At 42.9% G+C, this 17,505-nt stretch overlaps 1 protein-coding gene across 4 annotated transcripts in view; it reads right to left on the bottom strand.

Moving 5' to 3' along the window:
* ANAPC10 (anaphase promoting complex subunit 10) overlaps positions 1–17,505 on the bottom strand; it is a 114,993-nt gene that overhangs the window by 89,811 nt on the left and 7,677 nt on the right. The window lies entirely within an intron of this gene.

Here is a 17,505-nt window from a genome sequence, read left to right as displayed (position 1 = left end):
GCAACGGGGCGCTGCCGGGTGGGTGGCGGTCAAGCGTCTCCCGCTGGTCCTTGCCCTCCTGCGAGGGGACAGGCTGGGGTGGACCGGAAAGGCCCAGGTTATTGCCCATGGGGCGTGACGGGGTGAGTTCAAGATCCTTCTACAAGGGTCGAGAGTCGAGGGCAGCCGCGCAGGGAGACTTCCCTTTGCTGCCAACTCGCTGAGGCCCCACATTCCAAATGAACAAAGAGGCACGCCGCGTTCCACCCACTTCCTCTTCCCCTATGCCCCGCCCAGGAGAGCTGGGGAGGGCATCTTTCATGCATTTTGCTGAGTACTTTAAATTGTCTAATAACGATTAACTTGTATAGTATCTCAGTTAACTTTATAATTTTAAATGAAGCTTATTAAAATATATATTATTATAAGGCTATATAATGTACGCTGACAATAACCCTAACTATTTAAACCACTCCTCTGTAGGACATTTAGATCGCTGTCAATGTTTTGTTACTACAAATGCTATGTTCTCAATAGATGAAAAACATGACTTCCTACAGAAGAATTTCTACTGGGTGAGCCACAGGATCCGGAAACACTAAGACCAGAACCTTCAGATAGATTCTTCAACACCAGGGAAAAAGAAAGTCATTGTGCTAGTTCAACATGCCAGAGATGATGCTCTGAATTAGGAAAGTGATAGGAAAATGTGCAAAAATATGTTTGGAGGGCAGGTATTTGACCTAGCCGTTAAACAGCTGGTTAAGGATACCCAAGTATCCCATCAGAGTGCCTGGGTTCAAGTCCCACCTCCAGCTCTCACCTCTAGCTTCATCCTAATGCAGATCCTAGAAGGCAACAGGTAATGGCTCAGGTAGTTGGGTCCTTGCCACTCAGGTGGGAGGCATGGATTGAGTTCCAGGCTCCCAGCTTTAGTCCAACTGGAGTTCACTGTAGTGTAGCATATGTATAATTAGATTCTCAAATTCCCAGAGGGACAACAGAGAAGGAAACAGACAAAAAAAAATACTTGAAGAAACCATACCAGGCATTTTCATAAACTAATGTAAGGCATCAAAACAGAGTCAAGAATTTTAGTGAACTCCAGAAGTAAACATGCATACATACATGTGCACACCACAAGCACAGGCACACAAACACATATCTTATGCACACTGCTGAAAGCCAGAGAAAATCTGGAAGGCAGCCAGAATAAAAGAAAACACATTAATTATAGTAAACTTCTCATTAGAAACTATAATCCAGAAGATACTTGAAGGACATCCTTAAAATATTAAAAAGAAAAAACCTACCAACTCAGAGCTCCATGTAAGGAAAATACAGTACAATAATGAAAGCAAAGTGAAGATGTTTTTCAACCAAACATTGCTAGCAGATTTGTGATATGTTTAAGTTCTTCAGACACAAGGGCTAAGATACTAGACAGAAATCTGGATTTACTCAGAGAGATGAAAAGTTTCATAAATAAAAAATTAAGGTAAACATAAAAGGTATTTTTTATTTATTTTTAATTGCTCTAAAATGTAATTGACTTTTTAAAAGCAAAACAGGCAATAATATATTTTGGTTTCAAAACATGCGAAAGTAAAACACACAACAAAGGCATAAAGGATGGGATTAGAAGTACGCTCTTAAAAGATTTGCAGACTATACCTACAATGGCATACTGTTACTTGAGGGTAGACTGTGATCATTTAAATACATACTGTAATCCTTAGAGAATCTCTAAAAATTTTCAGAAAGTATCTATATATAACATATATATATGCATATAAAGCAACTATGGAAATAAAAGAGAGCCAAAAAATGAAGAAATAAAAACAAATACAAAAAAAAACAAATTCCAAGATAGTTGACTTAAAGAAAATTACATCAATAGATACATTGAGTGTAAATGATAACTGCTCCCAATAAAAGACAGAAGGTAATGGGGCCAGCGCTGTGCCATAATGGGCTAAACCTCCGCCTGCAGTGCCAGCATCCCATACAGGAGCTGGTTTGAGCTCTGGCTGCTCCTCTTCCAATCCAGCTCTCTGCTGTGGCCTGGGAAAGCCCCTGCACCCAAGTGGGAGACTGGGAGACCCAGAAGTTCCTGGCTCCTGGCTTCACACTGGCCCAGCTCCAGCCATTGCGGCCATTTGGGGAGTGAACCAGCAGATGGGAGATTTTCTCTCTCTCTCTCTCTGTAATCCTACCTCTTAAATAAATAAATAAATAAATCCTAAAAAAAGAGAGAGAGATACATTGTTTGTAAGTAACTCACTTTTTTTTATTTACACAAAATTGGTTTTGTTTAAAATGTTTTATTTATTTGAGAGACAGAAGAGCAACACAAGTAAGACGGAGAGACAGGGAAATCTCTTTCCCATCCACTGGTTCACTCTCAAATTCCCACAACAGCTAGAAACTGAGGTATATGAAAGCAGGAGCTGAGAACTCAATCCAGGTCTCCAACGCTTGGCTCCCCCAGCGTCCGATTAGCAGAAAGCAGGAAGCTGCAATCGGCAGCTGGAGCCAGGTATCGAATCCAGGTACTCTGATGTGGGATGCAGGCATCCTAACCGCTTCTTAACTGTTGGGCCAAAAACCTGCCCTGGGTAACCCACTGTAAATATAAAGACATGAGTAGTGTAAAAGTAAAAAGAAGAACTTCTGGCTTCTGGTCTGACATGCAAAGAGCTTGAAAGTGTCACTCCCATCCTCACAACAAGAAAAAAATGCTGAAAAACTGAAAATCAACAATTCTTCTTAGGTCCAACAGAGAAAACTAAAAGAAAACTAAAGAGATAAGCAAACACAGAGAACCACAGCTTACCAAGGGCAGAAATCACGGCTGGAGTCAGCAACTGTTAGGAAAACTTAGAGAGTAATTAACTAATGGCAGAGATTGTGTGTGGACTGGTTTGAAAGATCAAAAATGTACAGGATACTGCCTACATGTTCTCAGAGGGGCCACTGCCCCCTGGAAAAGGGAATGGCGGGAGTCCTGTCTCTCTTGTCATGCAGGCTGGGTGAGAGCACACCCTCCCAACTGAATGCTGCAGCAGTAGGCAGAAGGGCAATCATTTCCAGGGGTGCTTAATAAAAGAATGCTGGTTTCGGGAACCTGTGACAGTAATCAAGATGACTGATTGGCAGCCCTTAAGGCATTCGGATCTGGCTGAAGAGCCCATGAGAGTATATCAGGCATGGAAAGCCAAGACACTCTAGCAAAAAAAAAAAAAAAAAAAAAAGAGAGAGAGAGAGACCTAAATGAAAGATCTCTGCAAGTGAGATCCCAGTGGAAAGATGGGCCATCAAAGAAGGAGGTACCTTTCTCTGAAGGGAGAAGTGAACTTCCACTTTGACTATGACCTTGTCTAAATAAGATCGGAGTTGGCAAACTCAAAAGGCTTCCATAGCCTTGGCAGCTCATGACAAGAGCCTAGGGTTATTACTGACAACATTAACAAGAGTGTCAATTTGTTAAGTCAACAACAGGAATCACTGTGCACCTACTCCCCATGTAGGATCTCTGTCCTTAATGTGTTGTACAATGTGAATTAATGCTATAACTAGTATTCAAACAGTACTTTATGTTTCTGTGCGGGTGCAATCTGTTGAAATCTTTACTTAGTATATACTAAATTGATCATCTGTATATAAGGATAATTGAAAATGAATCTTGATGTGAATGGAATGGGAGAGGGAGCGGGAGATGGGAGGGTTGCGTATGGGAGGGAAGTTATGGGGGGGGAAGCCACTGTAATCCAAAAGCTGTACCTTGGAAATTTATATTTATTAAATAAAAGTTAAATAAAATGATTGATTGGGATCATGATACCATCCTGGAGCCCTAATTATCTGGCATCTCCTTTCTATTGATGTATGCTTGAAAAGTTTTATCTAGCCCATGTGCTTTGGGTGCCGTGCACCTATTGTATTCCCCTCAATAATAAGTGCTGGCCAAGAGCTATCCAGCAGAGCTCTAATGATGGAGGCTACTATGTCTCATCTTTTCATTTGAAAACCCAACACAAAAACTACTAGACACCCAGCCCTTTCAAGAGTTCTACACTTCCCATGTGTTTTACCTCTAGGAACTCTATCAGGTATTCAAGGTAAAGATCAGAGAAAACTCCCCGACGCTTTCTGCATGCAGTCAAAGGGGAAAAATAACCACTCTGAATACACCCAGAGCATTCTGCTCTTACAAGAGGCAAACGTCAAGGAAACGTATTTTAGCAGAATCTGAAAAACATGGATGGGTTTTATCAGAGGTTAACTGATGTTAAAGAAAGGAAAAATAACCAACTTCTGCCTCCTCTAGCCTTCTTATCTCGCCTAAGGGGGGAAAAAAAGCTGAAACACGCTTCCATTTTTGTACACCAGAAAAGGCAAATTAAATAAGAAAAGTTATAAAAATCACAGTAGAATCAATTAACTTGAAACTGGAAATTGACAAGAAAAATCCACAGAACCAAAAGGAGTTTCTTTGAAAAAAAAAAAAATTGATAAACCTCTAACTGGACTAAGCAAGAAAGGAGTAGTATAAAGGATTCTAATTCCATGCCCATGAATTTGCAACTGGAATAAAATTGACCAATTCTTTAAAAACACACATTCAACCAAAACTCACAAAGAGAAATGAAGACTACAAACAGGCCTATTAAAAAAACTGAAAAAACAGGGGCCAGCATTGTAGCATAAGGGATAACACCGCAACCTGTTTTGCCAGCATAACAAATGGGCACCAGTTTGTTTCCCGGCTGCTCCTCTTCAGATCCAGCTCCCTGCTAATGGCCTGGAAAAAGCAACAGAAGATGGCACAAGTGTTTGGGCAACTGCCACCCATATGGGAGACCCAGATGAAGCTTCTGGATCCTGGCTTTGGCTTGGCCCAGCCCTAGCCATTGCAAACATCTGAGGAGTAACTCAGGGCACGGAAGACCTATCTCTTTATTCTTCCTCTCCCTCAATAACTCAGACTTTCAAATAAATACATAAATCAAGGAAGGAAGGAAGGAAGGGAGGGAGGGAGGGAGGGAGGGAGGAAGGAACTAACTGAAAAAAGTTAACAACCCAAGGCCGGTGCCACGGTTCACTAGGCTAATCCTCTGCCTGCAGCGCTGGCACACCGGGTTCTAGTCCCAGTTGGGGCGTCGGATTCTGTCCCGGTTGCTCCTCTTCCAGTCCAGCTCTCTGCTGTGGCCCGGGAAGGCAGTGGAGGATGGCCCAAGTGCTTGGGCCCTGCACCCCATGGGAGACCAGGAGGAAGCACCTGGTTCCTGGCTTTGGATCGGGGCAGCGTGCCAGCCGTAGTGGCCACTTGGGGGGTGAACCAACGGAAGGAAGACCTTTCTCTCTGTCTCTTTCCATCTGTCTAAATCTGCCTGTCACAAAAAAAATAATAATAATAATAACCCATCAAAACAGAAATCACCAGACCCACAAGGTTTAACTGGTGAATTCTATCAAGAATAGCAGTACGAGCAATAAATAATAACAATTTGCTACAATATCTTCCATAAACAGAAGCAGAGAGAAAACTTCCTAAGTCATTCTATGAGACAAGCATTACACTAATACCAAAACTGGACTAAGACACTACAAAAAAGGAAAATTATAGAACAATATCTCTCGTGAACATGGCTGTAAAATTTTCCAGCAAACTTTAACAAATCAGATATATGAACAAAAAGAATTATATACATGATCAGGTGGGATTTATTCCAGGTGTGCAAGGCTAGTTCAATATTCTAAAATCAACATAACTTCTGACATCAACAGCTTAAAGAAGAAAAATCATATGATCTTATCAGTAGATTCAGAAAAAGTATCTGACAAAACTTACAGCAAAAGGAGAGCAATGTCCTTAACTTGACAAAGAATATCTACCTTAGAAATAACAGCTAACAACATATTTAATGGTTAAGAAACTAGATACTTTCTCCCTAAGATCTGAAAAAAAAAAAAATTATGCCCTTTACCACTGCCATTCAGTATCATACCAGAAATCTTAGCTAATGCAGTAAGATGAGGAAAAAAAACAAAAGATATAAACTGAAATGGAAGAATAAAAGCAATATAACCCAGCAATTCCACTTGTAAATATTCAACCCCCAAAAATGAAAACATAAGCATACACAAAACATTATATGAATGTTGCTTTATTCATAATCACCAAAGGTTGGGAGCAACTTCATCTTAGTTAGCCATTTCTGCATAACAGAATACTCCAAAATGTAGCAGTTTCAAATATCAAATATGCATTATTTCTCCATTTCTACAGGACAGGAATTCAGGTGTAAGTTAGTTGGGCAGTTTGACTTGGGATCTCTCATGACTTTGTGGTCATATTATAAAAAGTAGTTACCTGAAGTCTTGGCTGGGCAGAGGGGAACTGTTTAAAATGCTCGCATGCTGACTGGTTAAATTAACTGTGGTACAGCCATAAAGTGAAACAGTAATCAGCAACAAATCACCAATATATGAAACAACAAAACTTACAAATGCATTAGGCTAAGTCAAAGAAGCCAGAAACAAAAGGCTACACATTGCACTTAGGTTGGCATTCTGAAAAAAGGCAAAACCAAAGGGCCACAAAACAATCAAAGGCTGAGCTTGGGCAAGAGCAGATGAACTACAAAAGGGCATAAAGGGGGCTAGAGCTGAGGTGCAGTGGATTAAGCATCCCATATGGGCACCAGTTCAAGTTCAGCTGCTCTGCTTCTGATCCAGCTCCCTGCTAATGAGCCTGGGTAGAAGATGACCCAAGTCTTTGGGCCCCTGTACCCACACAGGAAACCCAGAAGAAACTCTTGGCTTGGCCCTGGCCCAGCCCTGGCCGTTGCAGCAATTTGGAGAGTAAACCAGTGGATGGAAGATTTTCTTTCTCTCTCTCTCTCTAACTCTGCATTTCAATAAATAAATTTCAATAAATAAATTATTATTTCAATAAATAAATTATTTCAATAAATAAATCTTTAAAGGGGGGCATAAAGGAACTATTTAAGGAATACAAACTTCAAGCATTTCATAAGTACAACTTTAGGAATATAGTGATTCTTCTCACCATACACATCTTCCCATGCACTCTCCCACCCCAACTCCTCCTCCCTCTCCCATTCACTTCTTTTTTGGAAACTTAATTAACTTTGAAGAAGCACTCAATAATGATACACCTTTTGGGAGCACTTAGACACAGTTACAATACAACTCCTTGAGGACAGAGGTCCTTCATGGGAAGTTAGTGTACAGTGACCCACCCCCACTCCTACTACACCTCCTCCTCCCTCTCCTATTCCCAGTCCCATTCTCCATTAAGAGGAAATTTTTTTTTTCCTTGACAATCAAGACAAGGGCTGTTCAAGTCATTGCTTCTCAAAGTGTCAATTTCACTTCTACAGATTGCCTTTTAGCTACACTATTAGTTATCATAGATCCGGGAGAACATATGGAATTTGTCCCTATGGGACTGGTTTATTTCATTAAGTATCATGTTTTCCAGATTCATCCATTTTGTTGCAAATGACTAGATTTCACTTTTTTCACCACTGTGTAGTATTCCATAGTGTACATATCCCATAATTTTTTCATCCAGTCTTCAGTTGCTGGGCATATGTGGGGAGCAACTCGGACTATACTGTTACTAGAATTAAGACTTATTCTATGCATCTGCTCTCCCACAATATGGTGCTGGGAGAGGAGTAAACAGCTTCTACCCAGCTGCCTCTCACCAACTTGACAAGCTGCAGAAGCTGCTCCTGATTGGAGGAGAGCGGCGTGCTCGGCGTGTGGGCAGCCGAGTTAGGATTGGCGGAGGAGGACTATAAAGGAGGAGAGAGACGGCATGCACCAGGAACATCTAAGGGAACACCTGTGCAGCCCCCGAGAGAGCCGGCCGGCGGTGTGCCGCTCCCCTGCGGAAGTGGGGAACGTGGCCAGGGGGAACTGCCCTTTCACGGAGGTGGAAGGGATAGTAGCCAACCCGGGAAGAACCAGCAGCAAACCCGGGGAGGGCCGAGCAGACGAAAGAACAGCGCAGGGTTCAGTGTCGCTCCTCCACGAAAACGGGGAGCGACATAATGGTGCCGTGACTCGGATAGGAAACCTAGGACGGATAGGAAACTTAGGACGGATATGAAACTTAGGAGGGAAGAAACGGGAAGAAGTGGAAAATTTCGGAGAGAGAGACTAGCAAACAACCTAGGGAAAGGCCGGACGAAAAAGGTGCCGGAAGGAGCTATTGAAAGCCTAGGCATAGACTCAGATACGGACTACGGGGGGAAGCTGGGAGAAATCTCTAAGGTCGAAAGCGAAAGTGAAAGCTAGAACAAACAGACTCGGATGCGGACTGTGGGGAGAGGCCAGGAGAAATGAGGGAGGAGTATTGTTGGAGGAAAGCTTGGGGAAATATACCGGGTAGAGAAAAATGTTAGGGAAATTGAAGCTGCGGGGGGCAGGCCGAGGCGGAAACGAAAGCCACTTTGGGATTCTCAAGTTAGCCCGGGAATAGGGGGCGAAAAGTTAAAACCAGAAGCGGAAACGTAAGCCCGGTTGGGATCCGTCTGATTAGCCCGGGGAGCAAAGGACGGGTAGCCAAATCGTGGGGCGGAGACATGAGCTGGGTTGAATTCGCCAGGTTAGCCCGGGGAACTTAGATTGAATGCTAGTGGCGGAGATGTAAGCTACGCTGTGTGACTCGCGGAGGCTGCCGCGCGCAGACAGAGCGTGCGGGGCACAAGTAGATAGGGAATGCGGGGCTAGCGCGGAGACCGCGGAGTGTGCGCGCAAAGCCGAGCCGCGCAGAGCCGCGAAGCCGCGCAGATGAGAGAAGCGGGCTGAAGCGGCTCAGCCGGGAAGCCGCCGAGAAGCAGCCTCGGGGCGGGCGCCGGGAAGCCGCGGGGATAAGAGAAACAGAAGTTTAGAAGTAAAATGAGAGCGGGAAGCCGCGGGGATAAGAGAAACAGAAGTTTAGAAGTAAAATGAGAGAAATAGGAATGCTGGAAGATAGAAGTAAAATGAGAGAAATAGGAATGCTGGAAGATAGAAGTAAAATGGGAGAAACAGGAATGCCCGGAGATAGAGAAATAGAGAAATAGAAAGGCCTCCCCACAATACTGCAATGAGAAGGCTTGGATTCGGTCTGCCTGATTAGTGAGGCGATGAGCACCTGCGGGCGGCTAGCAGCTTATGCGCCGCAGGTCACCGAAGACAGGCACGAATTAACATCAATAAGGCCTCCCCACAACACAGCAATGAGAGAGCTTGGATTCGGTCTGCCTGATTAGTAAGGCGGTAAGCACCAGCAGGCGGCTCGACCAGAGTATGAGCTGCAGGTCACCGAAGATAGGCACGAACCAACACTAATAAGTCTCCCCCACAATATGGCAATGAGAAAGCTTGGATTTGGTCTGCCTGATTAAGGCGGTAAGCACCAGCAGGCGGCTCGACCAGAGTATGAGCCGCAGGTCACTGAAGACAGGCACGCATCAGCGCCTAAAAACCTCCTCACAACATGGCGAAGAGAGGACCCGGATTCGGTTTGCCTGACTGATAGGACTTGTAAGAACCTGTGGCAACTCTAGCAAGTAGAGCAGAGTGTGTGCCGCGGGACACCGAAGACAGGCGCGTATCAACACCAAAAAATAAAAAGAAAGGGGGATCTGTGGGGAGCAACTCGGACTATACTGTTACTAGAATTAAGACTTATTCTATGCATCTGCTCTCCCACAATATGGTGCTGGGAGAGGAGTAAACAGCTTCTACCCAGCTGCCTCTCACCAACTTGACAAGCTGCAGAAGCTGCTCCTGATTGGAGGAGAGCGGCGTGCTCGGCGTGTGGGCAGCCGAGTTAGGATTGGCGGAGGAGGACTATAAAGGAGGAGAGAGAAGGCATGCACCAGGAACATCTAAGGGAACACCTGTGCAGCCCCCGAGAGAGCCGGCCGGCAGTGTGCCGCTCCCCTGCGGAAGTGGGGAACGTGGCCAGGGGGAACTGCCCTTTCACGGAGGTGGAAGGGATAGTAGCCAACCCGGGAAGAACCAGCAGCAAACCCGGGGAGGGCCGAGCAGACGAAAGAACAGCGCAGGGTTCAGTGTCGCTCCTCCACGAAAACGGGGAGCGACAGGCATATAGGTTAATTTCATGTCTTAGCTATTGTGAATTGAGCTGCAATAAACATGGGGGTGCAGATAACTCTTTTATTTGCTGATTTCATTTCCCTTGGGTAAATTCCCAGGAGTCGGATGGCTGGGTCATATGGTAGGTCTATATTCAGATTTCTGAGGTATCTGTATATTGCTTCCATACTGGCTTTACCAGTTTACATTCACAACCAACAATAGATTAAGGTACCTTTCTCTCCACATCCTCAACAGCATTTGTTGTTTGTTGATTTTAGTATGAAAGCCATTCTAACTGGGATGAGGTGAAAACTCATTGTGGTTTGCATTTTCATTGCCCTGATGGCTAGTGATCTTGAGCATTTTTTCATGTGTCTGTTGGCCATTTGGACTTCCTCTCTTAAAAATTGTCTGTTGAAGTCCTTGGCCCATTTCTTAACCAGGCTATTTGTTGTTGTGGAGTTTCTTGATCTCTTTATATATTTTGGTTATTAAACCTTTATAGGTTGCAGTGTTTGCAAATAAATTCCTCCTATTCTGTCAGATGCATCTTCATTTTCCTGAGTGTTTCTTGTGCAATACACAAGCTTATCAATCTGTTGTAATCCCATTTGTTTATTTTGGCTTTGATTGCCTGTACCTCCGGGGTCTTTTCCAAGAAATTTTTGCCTGTGCCAATGTCCTGCAGGGTTTCCCCAATGTTCTCTAGCAATTTGATGGTACAAGGTCATACACTTAGGTCTTGAATGGATTTTCATATAATGTAAGGTGGGGATCCTGCTTCATACTCCTGGATATGGAAATCCAGTTTTCCCAGCACCATTTGTTAAAGAGCCTGTCCTTACTCCAGGGATTGGTTTTAGCTCTTTGGTCAAATATAAGTTGGTTGTAGATGCTTGGATTGATTTCTGGCATTTCTATTCTATTCCATTGCTCTATCCATCTGTTTTTGTACCAGTACCAGGCTATTTGATTATAACTGCTTTATAGTATGTCTTGAAATCTGGTATGTTGTTGCCTCCAGCTTTCTTCTTTTATAAGATTGCTTTAGCTATTTGAAGTCACCTGTGCTTGCATATGAATTTCAGCATCTTTTTTTCTATATCTGAGAAGAATGTCATTGGTATTTTGATTGGTATCACAGTGAAACTGTAAATAGCTATTGGAAGAATGGACATTTTGATGATATTGATTCTTCCAATCCATGAACATGGAAGACTTTTCCATTTTGTTGTATCTTCTTCTATTTCATTCTTTAAGATTTTATAATTCTCATCATAGAGATCCTTGACACCTTGGTTAAATTTATTCCAAGGCATTTGAACTTCTTTTTTTGTAACTATTGTGAACGGGATCAATCTCAGAAGTTCATTCTCAGGCTTGGCATTGTCTGTGTATACACAGGCTGTTGATTTTTGTGTATTGATTTATATCTTGCTACTTTACCAAACTCTTCTATGAGTTCCAATAGTATCATGGTGGAGTCTTTTGGATCCCATATATATATATAATCATGTCATCTGCCAATAGGTATAGTTTGACTTCCTCCTTCTTGATTTGTATCCCTTTGATTTCTTTTTCTTGCCTAATGGCTCTGGCTAAAACAATATTGAACAGCAATGGTGAGAGTGGGCATCCTTGTCTGGTTCTGGATCTCAATGGGAATGTTTCCAACTTTTCCTCATTCAATAGGACACTGGCTGTTGCTTTGTCATAAATTGACTTGATGTGTTGAGGAATGTTCCTTCTATACCCAATTCGTTTAGAGTTTCCATCGTCAATGGGTGTTATATTTTATCAAATGCTTTCTCTGCCACCTATTGAGATAACCCTATGGTTTTTGTTTTGCAGCTTGCTGATGTGATGTATCACACTGATTGATTTGCAAATGCTAAACCATCCCAGCACATCAGGGATAAATCCCACTGGGTCTGTGTGGATGATCTTTCTGATGTGTTGTTGGATTCAATTAGCTAGAATTTTATTGAGGATTATTGCATCTATGTTCATCAGAGAAACTGGTTTATAGTTCTTTCTCTGTTGCATCTTTTTCAGGTTTAGGAATTCAGGTGTTGCTGGCTTCATAGAAAGAATTTGGGAGGATTCCTTCCCTTTTAGTTGTTTTGAATATCTTGAGAAGAATTGGAGTTAGTTCTTTAAATGTCTGGTAGAATTCAACAGGGAAACCATTTAGTCCTGGGCCTTTCTTTGTTGGGAGGGTCTTTATTATTGATTCACTTTCCATCTTGGTAAAGGGTGGGTTTCCTATGTCTTCATGGCTCAATTTAGGTAGACTGTATGTGTCCAGGAATCTATCCATTTCTTCTAGTTTTCACAGTTTGTTGGCATAAGATCTTTGTCATAATTTCTGATGATTCTTTTTATTTCTGTGGTGTCTGTTATTACATTCCCTTTTTCATCTCTCATTTTATTGATTTTGGTCTTCTCTCTCCTTTTTGTTACTTAAGCCCATCGTGTGTCAATTTTTTTAAAGTCTACTTTGTCTGATATTAGGATGGCTATATCAGCTATTTTTTGATTCTTTCTGCATGGAATATCTCTTTCCATCCTTTCACTTTCAATCTGGGTGCATCTTTGTTGGTGAGATGTGTTTCTGTAGGCAGCAATAGATGGGCTTTGTTTTTGAATCCATTCAGACAGTCTGTGACTTTTAACTGGAGAGCGAAGGCCATTTACATTCAAGGTGACTATTAATAAGTAGTGACTTTGCACTGCCATTTTCCCATAAATATTCCTATTTTTTTACTTTGGATTTTCTTTCTACTTGTACTGGTATCTCTTCTTCCTTTACCTTCTCCTATAGTGATGACCATGTTTCTGTATTTCTATATGCATCCTTAAGCACTTTCTGCAGGGCTGGATGGGTGGTGACAAATTCCTTCAGTTTCTGTTTGTAATGGAAGATCTTTATTTCACTTTCTTTCATAAATGAGAACTTTGCAAGGTATGGTATTCTGGATTGAAAGTTTTTTTTTTATCTAGGCTTGGACTATATCTTGCCATTCTCTCCTAGCTTGTTGGGTTTCTGATAAATCTGCTGTGAGTCTAACTGGAGATCTTCTGAAAGAAATCTGGCGTTTCTCTCTGCTCATTTTAGAATCTTTATGTTTTACTATGGAGAGTTTGATTACAATGTGTCATGGTGAAGACCTTTCATGGTCATGTCTATCAGGAGTTCTATGTGCTGCCTGCACTTGGATGTACCTTTCTTTCTCCAAATTTGGGAAGTTTTCTGTTATTATTTCACTAAAAAGGCCTTCTCATCCTTTCTTTCCATACCTTCAGGAACTCCTAGAACCTGTATATTGGATTGTTTGATAGTATCTGTAGATTCCCAACAGTGTTTTTTAGTTATCTAATTTCTTCTTCTTGTGTTTGGTCTGACTGTATAATTTCCTGTGCTTTGTCTTCTAAGTTGGATATTCTTTCTTCTGCTTCACCAATTCTGTTGTTACGGCTTTCCACTGCATTTATTTGTTCTACTGAATTCTTCATTTCCAAGATTTCATTTTGATTTCTGTCTAAGATCCCAATTTCGAGAGAAATTTTCTTTCATGTCATGTACAGATTTCATTAGTTCTTGCATTTGCTTCTGATTACTTCTAAGTAACCCTATGATCAATTTTATGAATTTCATTTCTGGCATTTTTTCAATCTCATCATCTTCACAATCTAGTATTGAGGTGGTGTGTTCTTTTGGGGGTATCATGTTGTCCTCCTTGTTCTTGTTTCCTGGATTGCTATGTTTGTTATTCGGCATTTGTCGGGATACTCGTTGGTTTCTTTGATTTTTTGCTGTGGCAGCTTTTATTTTGTACTATGTCTGATTATATTAGTGGAGTGTCTGCTTTCAGAGAATATCTAGAGGTGTGTAGTGGGAGTGGCCAGGGAGCTCTATTAAATGCTCCAGGGTGAAGGGCTTGTCTGAGGTGACACACCCAGGTTTGTCATGGTAAATCTCCCTTTTTTTTTTTTAATAAGAGGAGAGGTTTCTTCTTGTGTTGGGGTAGACTCAGCTGAGCTCCTCTGCTCGAAGGAGACCAGTGCCTGGGTGCTAGCCCCAGTGAGTATATTATTCGTCCACTCTACCACAAGGACTACACAAAGGATCTGTGCAGTCCTCAGTTCAAGCTTAGATTCCAGCAATGTTTCTCGCTAGGTAACCAGGGAGGCCTGATCATGTGAAGCCTCCCACAGTGACTGTCCAATGTCCGAGCCACACCCTGATTCCTCCCATGCAGCCTCAGTGTTTTCACAGTGCTGGAACACAAGCCTCCCATGGTCACGAGCACCCAGCCCCCTATCTATTCACCCCATGAGACTCTGGAGCCTCTGCTTCACTGGTTGCTGGGCACAGACACGAGCTGGCACAGCTGTTATGTATGTCCAAAATGGCACCTGCTCTCTGTCCGCTTGATACAAGATGCCTTTGCAGGATGATCGGGGAGAGAGAAAACGTGCCCCCCACCTTGTTTTTTCTCCTCTATTTGGTGGGTACACTATCCCCCACAGAGCTCCAAGCTGGATTCCCTCTAGGCTCTTCCTGCAGTTTTTTCACCAGTGGCTTGGCTGCTGCAGTCTGGTCTCACTTTTCTCTCTATAATTTCTTTATCCTGTGTTTAGTTGACTGGCATTTGGATGGATTCCATGTCTCAACTATTGTGAATTAAGCCATGATAAACATGGGGGTGCAGATAACTCTTTTATTTGCTGGTTTCATTTCCCTTTGGTAAATTCCCAGGAGTCGGATGGCTGGGTCATATGGAAGATCTATATACAAATTTCTGAGGTATCTGTATACTGTCTTCCATAGTGGCTTTACCAGTTTAAATTCCCACCAACAGTGGATTAGGATACCTTTTCCTCCATATCTTCACCAGCATTTGTTGTTTGTTGATTTCTGTATGACAGACATTCTAACTGGGGTGAAGTGAATCATCATTGTGGTTTTGATTGGCATTTTCCTCTCCGCTAGTGATCTTGATCATTTTTTCATGTGTCTGTTGGTCATGTGGATTATAATATACATTCATGACTGTATGTGTTTGCTAAAACTCATAGAATGGTACATCTAAAAAGGGTGAGGGACAAGCATTTGACCTAAGGGTTAAGCTGGCTCTTGGGACAGTCACATTCCTGATTCAAGTCCCTACTCCGTTCCTGATTCTAGTTTCCTGTCAACACATGGCCTAGGAAGCAGCAGGTGATAGCTTAAGTGATTTAGTTCCAACCACCCATGTGGGAGACCTGAATTGAGTTCTTCCCTCCTGGCTGCAGCCCAGGCCCAGCTTCAAGCACCGCAGGCATTTAGGGAATGAACCAGAAGATGGGAGCTCTCTGTATCTCTGCTTCTGTCTATGTGTCTGTCACTCTATTCTCTGCGTCTCCTAAGTTTTTGAAATTTTTTTAATACATTAAAAAAAGTTTTTGGGTAGGGGCTGGCACTGTGGAACAGCCAGTAAAGTCACCACTCGTGATAATCACAGCCCATTTGGGTGCCAGCTGGAGTCCCAGATGCTCCACTGACACCCACGTGAGAGACCAAGATGAAGCTCCTGGCTTAAGACTGGCTCTGCCCTGATCATTGAAGCCACCTAGAGAGTGAATCAGAAGATGGAAGACCTCTGTCTCTCTGTCTCTCTTAACTCTTTCAAGTAAGTAAATAAATCTTTATTTAAAAAAAAAAAGCTTTGTGTGGGGAGCAACTGGGAGCAACTCAGACTAGACTAAGTTACTGGAATTAAGACTTATTCTATACATCTGCTCGCCCACAATATGGCGCTGGGAGAGGAGCAACAGCTTCTACTCAGCTGCCTCTCACCAACTTGACAAGCTGCAGGAGCTGCTCCTGATTGGAGGAGAGCAGCGTACTCGGCGTGTGGGTAGCAGAGTTGGGATTGGTGGAAGAGGACTATAAAGGAGGAGAGAGACAACATGCACCAGGAACATCTATGAGGAACACCTGAACAGCCCCCGAGAGAGCCGGCCGGCGGTGTGCCGCTCCCCCGCGGAAGTGGGGAAGGTGGCAGGGGGAACCACCCTTCCACGGAGGTGGAAGGGTCGGTAGCCAACCCAGGAAGAACCAGCAGCAAACCCAGGGAGGGCCGAGCAGACGAAAGAACAACGCAGGGTCCTGTGTCGTTCCTCCATGAAGAGGGGGAGCGACATAATGGTGCCGTGACTCGGATAGGAAGCCTAGGCAGGGTTTAGTGTCGTTCCTCCATGAAGAGGGGGAGCGACAGCTTTGAGAGTAAGTTTTATTGTATATAAATTGTACCTCAGTAAACTATTCATAAAAAGAGAAAATGGAATCTCAAGGTGAAACCAAACAGGTTTATTTGGGAGAACAGCTTCCAGAGTTTTCATGTGTAGAAAGTAGAAGCTTCTAAAAGAAAGATGACCACTATACCAATAACATAGTTCAACTTGATCAACCTAAAGAAATTTCTCTGAGACTGAGTATGCAGATTGAAAATACTTATCAAATTATGAAATAGATGGATGAGAAAAGATACACACATATCCTGGCCAAAGTGTGAAACTCCCAAGAAAAAAAAGAGAAAAATTTTAGAAGCTTCCAGAAAGAACAAGTTTTTGGAATAAAACAAACAGAACAAGAATATGGGCACAGGCCTTACATGCAACATGGCAAAAAAAGACAGTGAAACAGCACCCACAAACTTTTGAGAAAAATAAAATGACTGGAGGTTCCAAATGGCGGAAAAGGGAGGCAGCTCTCTGATAGTCCAGGAAAAGACAGTTTAATAAAAGAGGAAATAGTGTAATCTCAGGCAAGAGTTAGGGGAAAACAGCAGAGGGAACTCTTCCAGAATTAGAGGGACACGGTGGATCTATGTGGAGGACACGGGCGCTCATGGCTCGGGAGCCCAGCTGCCAAGAATCTTCTCCTCCACACCAGCGCTGGAAAGAGAGGTGAGGCGAAACTGCAGTAGCCCCATGGAATAAAAGCAGCAGGAAGACCCTAGAGGGAATGAGGCCTAGGCCCTGTGGGGGAAAGTTCATCAGCCTAAGAGGAGAGAAAAAATTAAATGGATAGTTCAGACACGATTCTCTCTCTCCACTCATCTTACAAAGGTGTGCAAACCAATAGAGCAGGCACCATTTTGGACATACGTAAGAGCTGAACCAGCTCGGGGCTGCGCCTGCCCTCAACTAAACAGAAAAACTTAGACTCCAATACAATAGTATTGGGGGACTTCAATACTCCATTTTCAGAAATGGACAGATCAACCAGACAGAAGATCAACAAGGAAACAGCAGATTTAATCAACACTATAGACCAAATGGATCTAACAGATATCTACAGAACTTTTGATCCTATACTTTCAGAATACACATTCTTCTCAGCAGTACATG

This window comes from Oryctolagus cuniculus, chromosome 8 (assembly GCF_051225735.1).
Source record: "Oryctolagus cuniculus isolate XC-2025 breed Fujian yellow rabbit chromosome 8, ASM5122573v1, whole genome shotgun sequence".
Classification (NCBI taxonomy): domain Eukaryota; kingdom Metazoa; phylum Chordata; class Mammalia; order Lagomorpha; family Leporidae; genus Oryctolagus; species Oryctolagus cuniculus.
Note: the sequence above shows the minus strand (reverse complement) of the source record. Positions and strands in the feature narration are given on the sequence as shown.